Source organism: Sinohyriopsis cumingii, chromosome 6 (genome assembly GCF_028554795.1).
Source record: "Sinohyriopsis cumingii isolate HCF-2022 chromosome 6, ASM2855479v2, whole genome shotgun sequence".
NCBI classification, from domain to species: Eukaryota; Metazoa; Mollusca; class Bivalvia; order Unionida; family Unionidae; genus Sinohyriopsis; species Sinohyriopsis cumingii.
The window spans coordinates 117697746-117717294 of NC_142966.1; the positions used below are offsets into that span (position 1 = coordinate 117697746).

The following is a 19549-nucleotide window of genomic DNA, read 5'->3' on the forward strand; positions in this document are numbered from 1 at the left end:
ACCTTATTGTCCTTATGTATATGTTTTTCTATTTCATGAGTGCCATATGACGAACATTGGACGACCATATGCCTTTCCAGAGAATATTAATGTTTTAGAAGTATTCAGGTTTGGTTTTCAAACTCACTTCATTCATGTTGAGACCTCTCCAGTGGCCTAGTGCCTAGAGTGCTCGCCTCGGATGCTGGAGATCGAGGTTTCGATCCCCGGTCGAGTCATACCAAAGACTTGTATAAATGGTACTAACAACTGCCTCGCTTGGCGCTCAGCATTAAGAGGTTAGTGTTAGTACTGGTCGGCCTGGTGTCAGGATAATGTGACTGGGTGGGACATCATGCTACATGTCTGCGGCATGATGCCCCAGTGCTAGACATCACTATAAACTGCAGCACTGCAGACATCGTAGTGATATGACTGAAAAATTGTTAAAGCTACGATAAAAATCTAAATTACATCACATCACACCTTCATGTCCATCAAATAAGTTTTCTATATCGTCATCTTTTTTTAGAGCTGATATGCTTTGTGGATGAAATGGATTGTTCTTTTATCCAAATATCCTATGATTGAGGATCGGTTTAAAACAGTCATAATAACTCAAGCTGCAGGATTCTCTTCAGCTTTTGTCTTGGTAGCATCTCATAGCTATGTCTGGCTAATTGGATTTTTTCTTCTGTTGCTCTGCTTGTTTATTTAGAATCCAGAGCCGTATTATACTTAATATGCGGCATCATTGATTTCAGTAAGAATGAGTGATTGACTGTATTCATAACCTCGAGTTTCTTTTAAAACTGTCCGTTGTCTTTGAGTTAATTATGAGCGTACATTGTCATTGAGACTTGTCTTAGGTTATCGAGGTATATAAGGGCCCGCAACCCTGCAAGGACACAATTCTCTTCACTTTTTAGCAGTAAACTCTTATAATCTGTTAAAACGTTACTTTCCTTCAAAGAAATACTCTGGAAGGTTTGGTTTCTTTTATACCAATTCCATATGAAGTAACATTTCTCTCAGAGTAATGCTCAAAAGGGTTAATTTTCTTTTGAAGCAATACTCTTTCTCTCACATGTATGCCTTAAAGCAGTCTATTGTTCTTTCACATCATACTCTAAAAGGTTAATTTCTCTCACATTCATACCCTGGAAGGCTTCTCTTTCACATTATACTCCGAATGGTTACTTTTCTCTCACAGCAATATTCTGGAATGATATTGAGTTTCAAATAATATTCTGGACGGTTACGTTTCTTTCCTAGTACTACTCTGGAAGGTTACTTTTTGTTTAGAGTAAAACTCTGAAAGACTAGTTTTCAGTTGACATTCATAATGTAACGTATCTTTGAGAGGCAATTTTAACAGGAAAGAGTATCGAGGAATCAGACATAAAAGGGACGGTGCAGCAGATGCTAAAGAAATAACAATGACAAACGGAGAACACAGCAGACAAAATATTGGTTCATAAACTGCTGTTTTATTGAAAACAAAATCAAATAATAATGTAATATATCCTTAAAAATGTACAAAATTACTTACTTTGAACTATTTACACTTAAGTAAATGAAGTATTTTAATTTGGCAAGGACATACATTTGTGTTTAACTTGTCCGCATGTGACATATGTTACTGACTGAAACAAAGGACACGCAAAACGATCCAGCAATGATTCCGATGAGTGAACAGCCAAGATTTAGTCCCGTTTTTCCAAAATCAAGAACGTATGACTTCCAAAAGTATGTATGTATGTATGTATGTATGTATGTATGTATGTATGTAGATGCTTTTCTTTTACATTAGTACACTGGAAAATTACTTTTCTGTTACACAGTACGGTGGAAGGGTACTTTTCTGTTACAGAAGTACTCTGGAAGGTTACTTTTCTGTTACAGAAGTAATCTGGAAGGTTACTTTTATGACAGTAATACTCTGGAAGGTTTCGTTTTTCATAATAGTGCTCTGGAAGTTTGCCTTTCTTTCACAGTAGCACTCTGGAAGGTTGACTTTTAAAAGAGACTTAAGTGTGAACGAAAATGAGAACTCTCTATGCCAATACTTACAAGTCTATGCCAATACTTACATTTTTCTATGCCAATACTGACAAGTCTATGTCAATACTTACATGTCAGAATTTTATCCCAAAGCTTTATGCAATACTTCAAAACAAACCAGTTATCTTGCGGTAAAGAGGAATGTGAGCTCTGCCATACCTCATCCTCTGTCAGAACTAAAATTTAACAAATCCAAATGAGATAATACCTATTAAAATTTGAAATTAAGACATTTTGAGCCCCAGCAACAGATCTGACAGTAATTGTGTTTCAGTATCAAATTTGTCGGAAACATAAATCAAACCGTTAATTTAACATTGATAAGACGTGATTGTACTTTCAAAAGGCTGTTAACCAGAAGCCTTTGGGAGTTCTAAAGGGCATTACTTATCAGCGAAATAAAACCAATAGTTTTGGCATGTGAGGAATAGATTAATATTTAACACATAGATGAAACGGGTTGAATGTCTCATGCCATATTATAACGATGAGTATTCGAATTGATGTCGACACAATTGTTCATAAACATCTGAATGTATTTATGGAGTTTTGTAGATTTTTCTTTCAAGTATTTGCAGGTGAGTAACTCGTATAATCTTTAATGGAAATACAAGTGACTGAAAGATTTACAAATCAAACAAATTCTCTGAAGAATGTTACTAGTCATCGTTTTCCTTTGATGCTTTATACCAACATATAAGAAAAACTTTCATACATTTGGCAGAATGAAAATAAAATTACCATTGCTAGAAGCACGCTAAAGGTTGTTTTCACAGACGTCACGATTGTGTACGCAAGTACCCACCATGCAACGCTCGCGCACCTTGCGCCGCCATTTTGAGTCCCTAACAAAAACCTTTGTCAACATTAGACATCACATATATTCAAGATAATAATCTGATTCAGTTTTCTATACGGATATTTACTTTATCAAAATGATACATAGATTACCTTTGAAATTAAGTGCCCCTATAGTACGAAAATAATAATAAAGCTGGAAGTTCCGTGGCTTATATCGAAAGACCGAATAGTGAAGATGGGCCGTCATTAAGCATATTGCTATGAAACAGAAATACGGTTATTTCTGACAAACATACAATATTGAGATTTTTAAAAACTATTTTGTATGATGTCCTCAAGATTGTCATCTTGAACGAGTATTTCCGGATAGTGATCATCGGGATACAATATCAGTTACGGAACCAAAATTTCATGGCATGAGTATTATACAAGAACTTTAATGTACAAATACTTTTTGCGAAAACAAGTGCTTGTGCTAAAGACAGCTGACAAAACCAGTTTTAATTAGTACAGTAAATATTGTATTTATGGTAGAGATGGTGGACGTAGGATGATAATGAATGAAAGCGATTACCGTTCAAAGAAGTTTCATCTTCAGTGTATTGATTTCAGCACATGAAAATTTAAAATTATTTTATGTTTATACTTGTTTGTGTATCCATTTTTTATGCGTCTGTTTATTGGTGGATCTGATTGTTTTTTGAACGAATAGCGAAGATGGTTGAAATTGCATTGTTTTACTGTATAATTATGTGGGAAGAACAATGTTGTAAAGTGCCTGTTTGCGTGACTAGGGAATCAAAATGGAAGATATGGAAGTACGCACGTTTTGTGACGTCACGTGAAAACAATAGATATCAGAAAATCAGTTCATCACACAAACATAAACACACTACAACAACAACAACGATGATAATAATAATAATAATAATAATAAAACGTTCGCAATTTATTTTGTCTGTGTTGTACGAGTTTTGAATGAACTAGAGGTGATACTTTAGACTTCTAGAGTGATATACCGAATTAAAGTATGGTTTTAACTAGCTAAATAGCTACCTAACTAACTAACAAAGTAAATAACTGACTATATACACTTTCAAAAACTTCTTTTGCACCATTAGAACACAACGGACAAGGCGATACGTATTTTGTATTAATCTGATACGAAGATCCGCATATGCAGGACGACACTTGCTGAAATTACATTACTTTTAAAGAAGAAAAAAAAAATGGAATAGTGAGCGGGGTAGCGAGAGTCCATATATTTAGTTTGTCCATGGAAAATATACTAATTTTTTCTCTATAAGGGGAAGAACTGTCACACTAAGACTGTCGCGATTTTTCCCCATCGTAAGTATTTCAATTAAGATTCATTATAATAAAAGTCTTTATCAAAAGTAGTGGTGGAAATGGTGTGTATTTTAAAGAGGTGTTATCATTTTTTTTCTCGTAAAATATGAATCGCAACATGACTTGGCAATTTAACTAAATGATGCAGAGGTAACGCTGTTTGATTTTAAAAGATTACTTGAAATATGAGATAAAGGCAAGTCCTTTTCCATGCAAATCTAAAAAAAAACAACAAATTAATATGTTTCATGACATTTTAACCCCCTTGTAGGAAGGGTGTAGTGCATCCAATAAAGGTTTAATATAGTGAGGGACAAATCCGTATCGGAAGCGACATTACCTATGTCAGTTAAACAACAAAAAAAAATTAAAATTATGGACATTAGAGTGTGTTTTAAATATTTTATGACTTTTCAAAGGACAAAGTAACCTTAATTTCAAATGTTCAGTGGACATATTAGGTCTTTAAAAACAGAAATATGTTAGCATTCGTCTAGAATTTTCGAATACTGAAAGAAGCCAAATTACAGCATAAAGAAACTGAACTAAAGCCAAATGAAAATATCAAGATAAACAAAACCAGCAAATAAACACGATCTTTACACAGAGAACAGTAACTAAAACTGGCAATTTCAAATTAAGCAAGGAAATACAATGTTGAAAATACAGAACGGTACGTTGCACAGATTGCAACTTAATATTCAGGGGTGGTCAGACAGATGAAATTTTGCAGGAAAGAAACTGTAGGATGTATTTGAATTCGTGCACATTGATCATTAACACCTGTCAACGGCTGTTAGTGGCAGATCGGTAAATATTAAAATCTATGCTAAATTAAGCGTCTCTAAAATCTGAGTCAGAATTACTAAAAGTTTCAATATTTACAAATTATTTATCGCAATTATTAATAATAGATAAGCATGATTCCAGAAGCTGAAAGAAACTCAGCCATTTTGACTTCTTTGACCATTATTACTGTCTCTTGAAAAGATCATAGCGTACTTTAAACTAAAAATACTATAATTATATTATCCTTTTGTAGTATAAGGCAACCAATTTAAGTATTTGATGCAACTGCATTTATGCGTGATTTAAAATTGTATATTAAATTTCGTTCATTTGTAATTGCAGCAATTGTTCACCTTGAGGCAATGAGACTCATTGTATTTAGGTTTGGTTGGAAATACGTAGACATGCAGAGAACGCGCATGCATTCAAACGTCCAGTGGACTTTTGGGGTCTTCGAAAAGAAATATGTTGATCAATTATACTTTTTTTAAAATTGATTTGGCATCTAGATAACCACACAGAGCAGAAAAATACAAATAGAAGGACGAGTGAACGTAAACAGATTTGACATTTCAAAGCATATCAGTACGTGAATCGTGATCTTACATAATTGGTCAAAAAATTGCTCTCACTAAAACACCACGATGCCAAAAAGGATACTAATCGTATAGTACTTGGTATTCAGTTGTTTTATCATATGTTCAACGACTTAAATTGTTGATTACTGACCATAGTGAAAACCTATCTATTTGAAGTCAAGGACACAACAATTAACAATAACACATATTTCAATAATACCTAATTCTATACGATTAAACTAAGGAATTCACCCAGAAAGTTCACACGTGGAAATGAATGATAAATATAAATTTATAGTAACGAGATAGACCAGTAAGATATGATATAAAAATATGATATAAGGAAACCGCACAAATTAATCCTGTCATCGGCAAACTTAGAGAGGAAAAAGTTTAATTGACGCATTCGCCCAACATTTATAAGCAAATAGTGCCTAGGAGCTCTGTAACGAAAACGACAATGTCTCACAATCTACATATCGATTGCGGATACAAATAAAGAGCTGTGAAATTAATGATGTTTGGATTGTCGAAATTCTAACCATCTAAACAAGCCGACGAAATGAGTTCACTAAAAACACGAACCTTATCATTTTGACCATTTGGCCGCTCGGATTTGGATCGACTGAAATTTGATATAACAACATCAATATATTCTATGCACTGAGACAAATATCATTTCAAAGTAAGAAATGTTCCCTTTAGTATTTCCATGAAACAAAGCAAAGGAAATAATTAAACCACAACATCGAATCTTGCAGCCACATCGAATAAAGATAACCCTAAACTTCGATCTGAATTTAAAAATCGAAGATCTTACACTCTAACTCGAGCTTACGCCAGTTTTATGATATCCGTCCCTAGAATATTAATACGAACCAGAAGACAAACCGTTCCAAAACGTTGTTTATACAGAGATCTGCTGCAGATTCGGTCAATAATAATGTACGGGGACTGAATGTTTTCTAGAAAGTGATAGTAGCTGGTTAGCCTGTCATTAATATCCCACAATAAGTAACGTCTTAAAATCCAACACATGATCTGAAATCAAGCCGTCAGACTGGTTTCCTTTTGAAATCTTTCAGTTAGTACTGTTATACTGAGTTAATATTCTTCGCATATGAGGATACCGTAAAATGAAAAATTTTGTATGTGTTTTAAACTTTGGCAAATTTATTATTTTGACATATTTTACGTGTATTGAAACGATGGCACATTTTTGTCTTTTTTAAACACAATTTCGGCGATTTTCCAGTTTTTGTAATTTTCTGATCGACCATTAATGTTTCGAAACTAAATACCTTTGGAAATTTTCCATAAGCGGTGACTTTTTTTAATTAAGAAGCCACAGCTAATATCGTAAGGCATTATTTTTATATACTCTTCGGGTTTCAAGATTTATCTTTTGACGATTTAGTCTAATGAAATGCACGCGGATTTAAGTGTTTCGTATGAGATTGAATGGACAACATATCTATCTTGCACATAGTTCTGTCATTTCGATACACATTTGGCAGCACATTTATTATACGTATGATAATGAAGCAAAAGAGAGTGTTCCAATTACATACTGAAGTGATGGTTATATTATTCTTTGTTTGTACTATGGCATGATTCTCAGAAGGAAATGACTTTATTAAGGTTGAAGGTCCACCTTCACCTTAAGAAATTCATGTCGGATCCTTTGTGATTTATACAAGGTCGTATCGCTGCGATGTCTGCAGTGTGGAACTTTATAGTGATGTCTAGCACTGGGGATCATGCCACAGACACGTATCATCCAGTCACATTATCCTGACACCAGGCCGACCAGTCCTAACACTGTCCTCTTAATACTTAGCGCCAAGGGAGGCAGCTGTCAGTACCATTTTTATAAGTCTTAGATATGACTCAGCCATGGTTCGAACCCGCGACCCCACGCATCCTAGGCGGACGCTCGAACCACAAGGCCAACGGAGCGGTCAAATTTAAGGAATTTAAATTTAAGGAAAAAGACAAGTGCCATACAGGAGTGTGATCTGATTGATGAGTGTAAATAGCTGGTATATCTGTTTTAGTGAAAAACGTGCAGGGTAGATTTCCATATTATACTTGCGAACAAAGGCAAACAACAGCGATACGCTCTTTGTTCCAAGGCTGAATTACATTATATGTGCGTGTGTTTAAAATTATCCTAATTACATTCACTCCATTTTAGAAACATTGAAAATTTCTTCTTTAGACACAGTGTCATATGCAGGTGGATATATAAATGTAGTGGAACTGAAAACTTTGCGAGATATTATGAAAACTGATCTACGAAACTAAGATGTAAAAAAACATTACTTAATGGCATAATATTTTTGCAGACATATACGTCACATGCACAGTATACACACATTTGATTTACAAAACTCCACCATTAACACCCTGAGTGTCAGCTGTGCTACCACTAAAACGTTTTTTTATATACGACACAATATGCGGCTATTGATTCCAAATTCAGTCAAATTATTTCAAGATCACAGCTGGCTGCATTGAAGACACGTGGACTTGATAATAACACGCTTCGATATAGCGCCGTATATCCCAATGTCAGTTGCTCGGTTATGATTATAATCCATTTCGTAGAAAATAAAAGACTAAAGGCTTCAAGAACTCTAAAGGCAGGCATGGAGGAACACGGTCCGATTAAGTAATTTTTGAAGCCACAACATATCATGCAATTTAACTGATAAAACCTGGGCACGGCCCGCATCCGTTCCGTGGGCCTAAGTTTGCCCACCCCTGTCTAAATGGATTATATTGCATCTTTTCGTCGTAGTTTCCTAAAAGCATGATTAGCGCAACGAAATGCTCAAGCAATATAGCTGTATCAAGTGTAGTTTTGTGGAACTCAGTTAGCTATATTTAGGAGTTGTGTGACACAGTAGGGTTGCACCCACCAGCGGACTTCAAAATGGCTGTTGTCAGAGTATGCAGGAAAAGCGATGGCGCTGACAATGTGTGTGTTTGTGGTATTTTTTAACGTAGCTTTAAAAAAATTCAGTCATATCGCTACGATGTCTGTAGTTTGACAGTTTGTAGTGATTCTAGCACTGGGGCATCATGCCCCAGATATGTAGTATTATGTCCCACACAGTCACATTATCCTGACACCAGGCCGACCAGTCCTAACACAAACCTCTTAATTCTGAGCACTAATCGAGGCAGCTGTTAGTACCATTTTTATTTTATATTCGCAGATTTCTTTCAGCTGATGTCACTAAAACACTTGTGCGTTCCTTACTACTTTTTAGACTGTACTTCTGCTACAAAAAACTTTTAAAAGATCAAAACGCATATGCTCGGATCATCCTTAGAGTATCAAGAGATCATCTTGAGAGTACAAAGAACCGAACATTCCTCCCTCCGCTTTGTACCCTTCATTGGCTACCTGTTCACTTCACAATAAAAAACAAAATCTGATTTGTATTCCACAATTCGTTGACTGCCTCATGTCCAAATTACTTATCTGACATAACGCATGAGTACATCCAATCTAGAAACTTACGCTTCTCTTTTAACTCTCATATCTCACTCTTTCCACCATCAAAAGAATGTATAACGTTCTTTTGCCGATCATGGCTCAGGTATCTGGAACGAACCGCCTGTCGAAGTTGGACACAATGACATTGATGTCATTCAGCAGTGCTCTTCGAACTGACCTATTTCGACTGCAAGAGCAGACTTGAGACTTCACAATATTTCCTTACCTTCAGCATGTTTTTTGCTTTTAATTTCACGGCATTTTTTGTGTGTGTATATATGATAGCGCTTAGAGCTTCGAACAATTAAGCGTTGCAAAACCAAGTCCAAGAAGACTTCTTATTCTCATTATGATTATTATTATTAGTAGTAGTAGTAGTATTACCTACAGTCAGATTTTACATGCACATTACACACACACACACACACACACACACACACATATATATATATATATATATATATATATATATATATATATATATATATATATATATATATATATATATATATATATATATATATATATATATATATATATATATATATTCGCACCACAAACTACGAACAAGTTTCCTATTAAAGTGGACCCAGTAAGCAAACAGTAGTAAACGAGTACAATGTGATTTTCACAATATAGACTTCTTTCCTGTACATATATATATCTTTATGCAAACGTAGGCGCTAGTTACAATTAAACATTTTTGCATTTTATTTAGTAGGTATAATGCATCGAAAACTAAAAGGTGTTTAAAAAACACATCATGAGTATAACTGCTTGTTTTACTTTCATTGCAGACAGTCGATAACGGAGTTCAATTTGTAATGTGAAAAGGAGTCCAGTACATGCCTGGTAAGAATCGTTGTGTAGATGTTGAAGAAAAAGAAAGTTTAAAAACGTAAGGCAAGTCCCTTTTCATAATAAATCTTTTTATATATTCATTCTAAAATAAAATAATCGAAGGATCCTTCTTCATAAATATTGCTTGAAACATTCGGCACTTCCCTTTTATTAATCTATGTTGATGTCTTAAGAGTGACTGCATGTAAGTCGATGCAAATGTATTAATAACTACTGATATCAATGATTTAATTGGTAAATCCAAAAACCTAGCATATAGCTTAAAAGTTCTTAATTCTTCGGTTGGATTTATTATTCTTGTAGTGCCCCCGGTATTTTCTTTGTCAGGCATTGTTACTTTGATGAAGACAAGACCCCCGTGTATCACGTGTGTCAGGGATTGATTAAATGGATGAGCCATAACGACATCTGTTATTATTTCATGTAAATTTATGTAATCTCAAATTATATCCCGGATATTTCATTGTTATAGAAGTCATTATAGACTATTAAGCAAATTTAGAGAATTATTTAAAAGAAAATGTGTCGGCTGCAAAAGATAATTTTATTTGTGCATGGTTGTCTTTTTCTAGTCTGCTTGGTTTCAATGTAGTAAGGCAGCGTACCCAGTAAGATTTCTTTTCTTTCCTGGTTTGGGAACTTCAGTTGGGGTTGTGAGCAGTTGCAATAAGTGTTATATCACTGAAAGTGTGGCCAGGGGAGGAGAAGCGTTCTGCGACCGGGCTTCTGTACAGCTTCTTTGTCATCCAATCAGATCTATGAATGTTGATCCTTTTGTGTAGCTTTTCAGTTTTTCCGACGTACTGGATTCTACAGATCTTACATGCGATGAGATAAATTACATGCTCTGTTTTGCACGTTTTGTTTGGATCATGTATGTTTGTTTTTCTCTAGTCAAATTATGCTGGAAAATGTCCTTGTTTCTATCATATGTTTGCACCTTTTATAGCCACAGGGGCCATATTGACTAGGGTGGTCTTGATTAGTGATTGGCGTTACCTTCGCCATGACTAGGTTGTTCTTGAGGTTATATATATATATATATATATATATATATATATATATATATATATATATATATATATATATATATATATATATATATATATATATATATATATATATATATATATATATATATAGGTTGTTCTTGAGGTTATATATATATATATATATATATATATATATATATATATATATATATATATATATATATATATATATATATATATATATATATATATATAAATTGCACACATATTATTTTGTAGTGGAACAAATCAACACTTTCATATTGTGCAATGATTAGACTCTATTTGCTCATATTGCTATATATGCTATATACTCAAATAATTAAATGAAAGAAAAACAATCATATATTTTCAGCTAAGCTATAGTGTCAATATACCGGTTGTAAGAGGAGAATTATTTTATGTGTTCAAATCTTTAAAAAGTATTAGGGATAGGCGACGTCATTTCAACCATTTATTGATTCATTATCAGAAAAACGGAACTGCCATAAATTACTACTTTCCAATATTGATCAGAGTGTAATATACTCCCTTTCATGACTGAGACGATACTGAGACACCAAACCACACACCCAGCTCGACAAGACCGTATACATATCAGAACTATCACATCGAGTAAATGTTATTAGCTACATGAGCAATTGAAATCCATAATAAAAATGATTTATTCTGTTCGTCTCCACGACCAAGATTTAAGCAGTTAGCGGCGCTAAATAATGGTCCCCAGGACAATCGTAGACATCTAACGAATGAAAGCAAAGAATTCCATTGATTGTTCTCCGCTAAGATATGTAGATTTTCCTGATCTAATGACTCGGTCTAAAATAAAATGGCATTTGAAGCCTCGGTTTGTAGTGCAGTAAAGAACTACATAGATAAATTGGCAAGATAAGGATAGTATGGTTTCCTCGATAAGCAGGTCCCCTGTTTAGAAGAGATATTAATCTCTTCTTAAATACCCATTTGCCTTGCAATTGGGACATTTTCTCACTGGATGTTTCTTGTATTAGTGACTTCTTTTGTTCTAGGCTTACGGTTTTTTTTTGAATTGTCTGTGACAAGAAAGTACTAATTTAACGTGAAATGAAGAAGACGTATATCTGTGGATATAATAATTAAAGAATGTGAAAGAATTAACACTTTGGGAAGGTCACATGGTACAATAAAATTATTCTAAAAAATAGAGGTGAAAATTGAAACAGATCATTAACAGGGAACTGAAGAGCACACTGAAACTGCATATGTGCATCAAAGGAGAAGATTGTAAAATAAATGCTGCACTACTGTGTTTGCAAAGAAACAAGAAAACATTAATTTTAAAATTGTAAATACTTCGGTCATAACTCTGTCTAAATGAAAACTATGCAAACTTCCAACAAAAGCATCAAAAGATAATATGTGCTTCCAGAGATTTCTTGGTTCGAGCAAATCCATATTAGGGACTAATATTTTGTTATGAAAAACCCTTTGTTTCCTTAAAATGGTAGCAAACAGGCAAACGGAAGAAGTTTATATTCGTAAAATAATAAATTATTTATCACAATACCATAAGAATGGATGCCATACAAATATGAAATGATAGCAACTGCTCATAAGAATGTCCAAAACTGAATGAAATAGAGCAAATTCTGTATAAAAAACCCCACATGAAATAGACCAAATTCTGTATATAAAAAACCGACATGAAATAGACCAAATTCTGTATATAAAAACCCCACATGAAATAGACCAAATTCTGTATATAAAATCCCCACATGAAATAGATAAGATTCTGTATATAAAAACCCCACATGAAATAGACCAAATTCTGTATATAAAATCCCCACATGAAATAGACCAAATTCTGTATATAAAAACCCCACATGAAATAGACCAAATTCTGTATAAAAAACCCACATGAAATAGACCAAATTCTGTATATAAAAAAAAAAACAAGAAATCTAGTAAAATCTTTAAGTGTTACAACATGTATCAGAGTGGCGAGTCAGATATCATATACCAACTGAAAATTACTATTCGTTGTTTTGATGACGAGATATAAATGGATATATATAAAGGTATACATACAGACAGACGAAATAAATGACAGCAACAATTTCTGCCATTGGGTCAATGTACCTTGTTACAAGGATTTTACACTATATTCCTGCCTATACATAAAACTGAATTTAGTTTCATTTTAAGCTGATACGAAACGCAGTCCTTTTGGGATGGATAACTTATATATTCATATTGTGTCTCCAGTTTTGTAATTAAAATATATGACATCAACATCACGATAAACCTTATAAAGAACGTGGAATAGAGTAGGCACGTTATTATATCGTGTCCAAAATAAATGGCGACTCTTATTTCTTTGTAGAAATAAACAAAATTTACTTGCATTCCACTTAATGTTTCTTTTAGTGGAGACTATAACAGTGTCCATATTTGTGGGACAAATTAGTCATGATGACATTGACATTAATCTTTCAACGGGTACATTTAGAATCTCACTATAATGAATGATCTTAATCTAGTTTGTGATACAGGGACACAGTCTATTTTACATGGACCAGGCTATTTAGATATTTAGACTGATTCATGTGAGTTATTGTCGCTTGTTAACACAGTAATGACCAGCATTTTATCACGCAACTAGTCTTCCTTCATAAGGTTCTTGATCACGAATTTGACAGTTTAAATGATCTAAATAACACGTGCTTTGCTGATGCAATATGTCATGTCTGCGATTAGAAATATCAACAATATTTCAACATTAGTAACAACGGTATCAATTTTACATCCCTTCGTATTGATAATATGTATTTGGTTATATGTTTTGTATTTTCTGAAAGGGTTCTTCATATTTTCATTTGTTTTGTCCTATTCTGCTTCTGTTATTGGGTTGACCATATTTTCTGGGTTTTCTAGGCTCTTTCTCATTCTTTTCTCTCTCCTCTCTTTTTTTCTGTATTTTCCTTTTTTCCTCTCTCGTCACTACTCCAGGAGGCCTCTTTTTTCTCAAAGGCTTTTTTTTAACGAAAGCTAGACCTTTTTGGGAGTTATATCCCTTTGAGTCCTTTATAGTTGTTTCCTAAGGATTATTGACTCCATTTGTTTCCTAATCCAACTGAAGCACGCAATAGCAGTAATCCTTTTATTTGGTACTTAGTCGAAGTTCGGTTGTTTCCCGCCTCCTCATTCGTCGTATACATTTACAACTCTTTCTGTTGTTTTGTGTTCTTAAAGTAAAGTGGCAGTTCACTTCTCGGTATCTCTGCTTGTATTTCCTTTCCTTCTCTGCCTTAATAGTTCTCCTCTTTTATTTCCTCATTCTCACATTCCTTAGCATATCACCCGTTGTTCCGCATATATTACATCCGGTGGAATACGGACCCTATGTACTAGGTTTTAACCAAAAACCAGCGTAAGTAGAAGGTCTCTAGTTTGATGGCCTGCTCTTTCTCAATCTGAGTTATGCGCACCCCGTTTGGACTTAGTAGCCATTATATGTTCTCATTCTAGAGTCATGTATTTTTATGGCAAATGTATGTTGAAATATTTCTATTGTCGTCTCTGAATTTTAATAGGATGTCCTGAAATGAGCATTTCGTTCAGTTTCTGTTGGAATTTTCTTGTTATCGGAGGTGATTCCACTACGTTGACTCTCTTGCCTTTAATCATTATTGGTCTCTATGGCAAGTTCGTCATTCCAGTTTCAAGGTACAGAATATGTAATCCTCTTTATCGCAGTTGTTCTGAGCCTCAATCTGGTCATTTTTTTTTTGCACCTAGGGCTGTTAATATTTTTGCCGCTGTGGTTCTTTCTTTCAGATGAATATCTGATATATCAATCCATTTGTTTCCCTGACGGAGTTGGGCCACGAGTGTTTGGCCTTCTTCTCTCTCTGTCATATTGGTATTTGACGAAATGCTCTAATACTGATATTTTGATAATATTTCATTATTTTAGTGTTTGGCTTTCTTCTCTTTCTGTCATATAGGTATTTGAAGAAATGCTCTAATACTGGTATTTTGATAATATTTCATTATTTTAGTGTTTGGACTTATCTCTGTCATATAGATTTTTGAAGAAATGCTCTAATACTGGTATTTTGATAATATTTCATTATTTTATTTCACATGAATTTTTACAATAGTTATTTGATACAGTCTTAGAGTGCTGTAACAAAGTACACGTAATTTCGTCCTGCACGTGCTGATATGTACTCACACAGGATGAATGAATTTTTCCCACTCAGTGTTTAATGTTCACTTTATACCTTGATTTTTTTAAAGTTTATTTCCACGAATTCTGCGTTTGAAGGTTATTCATGTAGTCGCACAGTATATCGTACCGACAGTTGTGAATATTCCTTTTCTATTCGGTAGACTTAAAGGCTACTGCCCTTGCTGAACTATACACACACTATGCTACATCAAACAGACTACTGTCCTTGTTGAAATATGCATACACTATACTACACCAAACAGACTACTGTCATTGTTGATCTATGCATACACTATACTACACCAGACTACTGTCCTTGTTGAACTATGCATACACTATACTACACCAAACAGACTACTGTCCGTGTTGAAATATGCATACACTATACTACACCAAACAGACTACTGTCCTTGTTGAAATATGCATGCACTATAATACACCAAACAGACTACTGTCCTTGTTGAACTATGCATACACTATACTACACCAAATGGTCTACTGTTCTTGTTGAACTATGCATACACTATACTACACCAAATAGACTACTGTCATTGTTGAACTATGCATACACTATACTACACCAAACAGACTACTGTCCTTGTTGAAATGTGCATACACTATACTACACCAAACGGACTACTGTCCTTGTTGAACTATGCATACACTATACTACACCAAACAGACAACTGTCCTTGTTGAAATATGCATACACTATACTACAACAAATGGACTACTGTCCTTGTTGAACTATGCATACACTATACTACACCAAACGGACTACTGTTCTTGTTGAAATATGCATACACTATACTACACCAAACAGACTACTGTCCGTGTTGAACTATGCATACACTATACTACACCAAATGGACTACTGTTCTTGTTGAACTATGCATACACTATACTACACCAAACAGACTACTGTCATTGTTGAACTATGCATACACTATACTAAACCAAACAGACAACTGTCATTGTTGAACTATGCATACACTATACTACACCAAACAGACTACTGTCCGTGTTGAACTATGCATACACTATACTACACCAAACAGACTACTGTCATTGTTGAACTATGCATACACTATACTACACCAAACAGACTACTGTCCTTGTTGAACTATGCATACACTATACTACACCAAACAGACAACTGTCCTTGTTGAAATATGCATACACTATACTACAACAAATGGACTACTGTCCTTGTTGAACTATGCATACACTATACTACACCAAACGGACTACTGTTCTTGTTGAAATATGCATACACTATACTACACCAAACAGACTACTGTCCGTGTTGAACTATGCATACACTATACTACACCAAAAAGACTACTGTCCGTGTTGAAATATGCATACACTATACTACACCAAGCAAACTAATGTCCTTGTTGACCTATGCATACAGGGCCGTAGAGAGCGATCACGGGCCCTGGTGTAAGAAACACCCGGGCCTCTCCTAGTTCTTGTTCAAACAAAATTTGTCTTGGCATAAACTATAATTCCACAGGCAGTGTTAAGAACAACGTGGAAAACTCATTATGTCTACCAATTCTTTGAGATTCAGGATGTTTATTTTTTTATTTAAACATTATTGCAGACTTTTTCCCCAGAAAACCACTTCAAACCCAGAGATAATTACGAGAAAGGCAAAACATAAATTTTAATTCTGTTACCTGACTTATATGATACTTATTTGAAGAAAAAAAAGATAATAATAATAATAATAATAATAATAATAATAATAATAATAATATAATAATGATACTAAAATAATAATAATAATAATAATAATAATAATAATAATAATAATGATAATAAAAATAATAATTTGCCTATTTAGATGACGAAAATGACAATGCTACGTACATGCAAGCTAAATTATTTTTCTTTCACAGACTGTAATCAAGCAGATGAAACGTTTGCTTTGCAAGTGAGTGCGTAATGGATTTACGTTTAATTTCCTAACAATCCAAAGAGGTAAGAAATTAATTCAACCAAGTGTCATCTTCATTATACTGTGATTCTTATTAACATCATATATTTTCATAACTTTTTTGAAACGATACATTATGAAAATAGACGTATGCACGAAAGCAGCACACCTTTGTCTTTTGACAATAGTCCATATACACCACTCCACTATACTACACTCGTCCCTTCCCAAGAGCAACTTGCAATTTTGATGACAGTCACGATATTACTAGTTGTAATATTCACATTAAAAGGCGGAATCACTTACTTTTTACCATTCCCCCTTTTCTAAGATACATTTGGGAAATTTTTATTATAAGGAATTAGCCGCATTCATAAATTTGCAAGACGAATATATTTTTTTCTGTGGACAAATCTGCCATCAACAAATCTGTAATGTTCATGAAAAAGTCACGTGGAGAACACTCGCACATAACCATCAAAATATAAATGTAAACAGTCACTTACTGGAATTACATTAGTACTGCTAGTAATTGGCCGCTTATTGGATTACATTCTTCCTACAGCATCGAACAGAACAGTACAAAACGTTTAGTCATTCCTTTAGGCCTCCTACTCATAATGTGTAACATAATAATACAGAGTCTAATAAGGGCCGACAAGAGATGGCGGGGGGGGGGGGGGGCAACCGGGGATACATCCGTAAGTGGGCCCAGGCCGAACACCACTTTTTAATTTTATGAAAGAACACTTGTGTTAGAACAAGAACTAGGAGTGGCCCGGGTGTTTCTTACCTCAGGGCCCGTGATCGCTCTCTACGGCCCGGAGTATAATACACAGTGCGCCATAAACATCATAGTAAAATGCAGTTGTTGAGGTGTTTATATTATAGCTTTGAACAACTCATCTCTTAGTTTAAAAGCAACATACACAAATTTTGAAACATTTGTAATAAGAGTGGTTTATATGTCTAATTCGTTACTGTTAAACTGAAGATTTCTAGAATGTTGACAAGGATCCCTAAGAAATGATATTTCTATGGAAGGTCAAAATGCTCTTTTGCAGTTATTTCCCTAAAATATCAAGAATACTACGATAAATAATTTTCACTTGTTTTTAAGTCAGACGACGAAAAGACGAACAGTGACATTTATCAAAGTGTTGGAATTTAATGGCCGTTCCTAATTTCACAAAATGAGGTCAATCATTGATAATTTTCTCAATAATACTTGTTTGAAATTAAAAAGGTACGGAATACAGTCTATGACCAAACATCCGACACAAACTTTTGCAGTGTATATTGCATCAAGATTTCTCGGTTCTTTAGCGAGCATTGTATAAATCCCTATATATTTGCAACAATAGAAGACAACTTTGAACTTGTACAAATTTATTTTAGTGAACCGTATATACTCGCTAATAAGACGATTCCATTATGACAGGAACACAGTCTGGGTCTGTGCAGTTTATTAGGAGTAATCAGTATAAAAAACAACATAGACCCTGAAAAGTGCATGAAAACGGGATCAGATTGGGCTAATTAGACAGACTAATTAACTACTCTTGATACAGCTTTTCAGAGATCATGAAACGACAGCCGCGCGAGCTACTAGATCATGGAACATGATATATAAAATGCCAATCGTGATGACTGCTCATCCACAGCGGTTTCTTATATTTGACCTATGGGAAGGTTGGATATATTGGAATTTGCTTTACTATTCGACACTTGACACTGTATTTTATTTCCTGCTGGAAAAAGTCATATGAAGGTTTGCAGACAATTCTTGACTGCAGTAAAATACCATCTTCTTGAGTTTACAACTTTTACTGCACGATTGCGGATACGTCTCGGGAAATTAGTTCAGTCTGCAGGACGAAAAATTAATTTATCTTGTACTGAAGTCTGGATTTAATTCTATTTCCTTCACAGGATTAGCAATCAAAATATATTTACTCAATTTCATTCACAGAAAATGTCGCGATTCTGATTTGTAAGATGCACGCAGCTAACAAATGCAACACTCACAGTGTTTTCCTGTCAATTTGGAATAAATACTGTTTCAATCGTAAAACCAAGAAATATTTCCGTTCTATCAAAGTTAGGACACGTTCAGGCTCGAAGTAGTCTTTTTGTTTACCTAAAATATATTCTTGAAAAAAGTCAAAATTTTTATAGTCATTCTGCTTCGTCTGCACAATAATAATAATAATAATAATAATAATAATGAGGACTTTGTATAGCGCCTAATCTTTAGAAGCTCTAAGCGCTTTACAACATTAGACAACGCCTAAAAGATAAAACACATATAATGATATGATTACAAACACAAACACCATGAAATTAGAAAACATAGAAAGAACATGCTGAGAATATTTAAGGTAGGAAACATTATTAGGTCTTTAAGCTTGTTCTTGCAGTCGAAATAAG

At 34.2% G+C, this 19549-nt stretch overlaps 1 protein-coding gene across 8 annotated transcripts in view; it reads left to right on the forward strand.

The window, feature by feature from the left end:
- The window catches only part of LOC149797813 (uncharacterized), a 156542-nt gene that overhangs the window by 38864 nt on the left and 98129 nt on the right, over positions 1-19549 (forward strand). For 3 of the 8 annotated variants that reach the window (XM_089962806.1, XM_089962805.1, XM_089962807.1), the window contains 2 exons: positions 9867-9967; positions 17082-17163. The gene's annotated coding sequence lies outside the window, so the exon portion shown is untranslated. The remainder of the gene's footprint in view (positions 1-9866; positions 9968-17081; positions 17164-19549) is intronic. The other 5 variants (XM_089962803.1, XM_089962802.1, XM_089962804.1 and 2 more) reach the window with 2 other exon arrangements.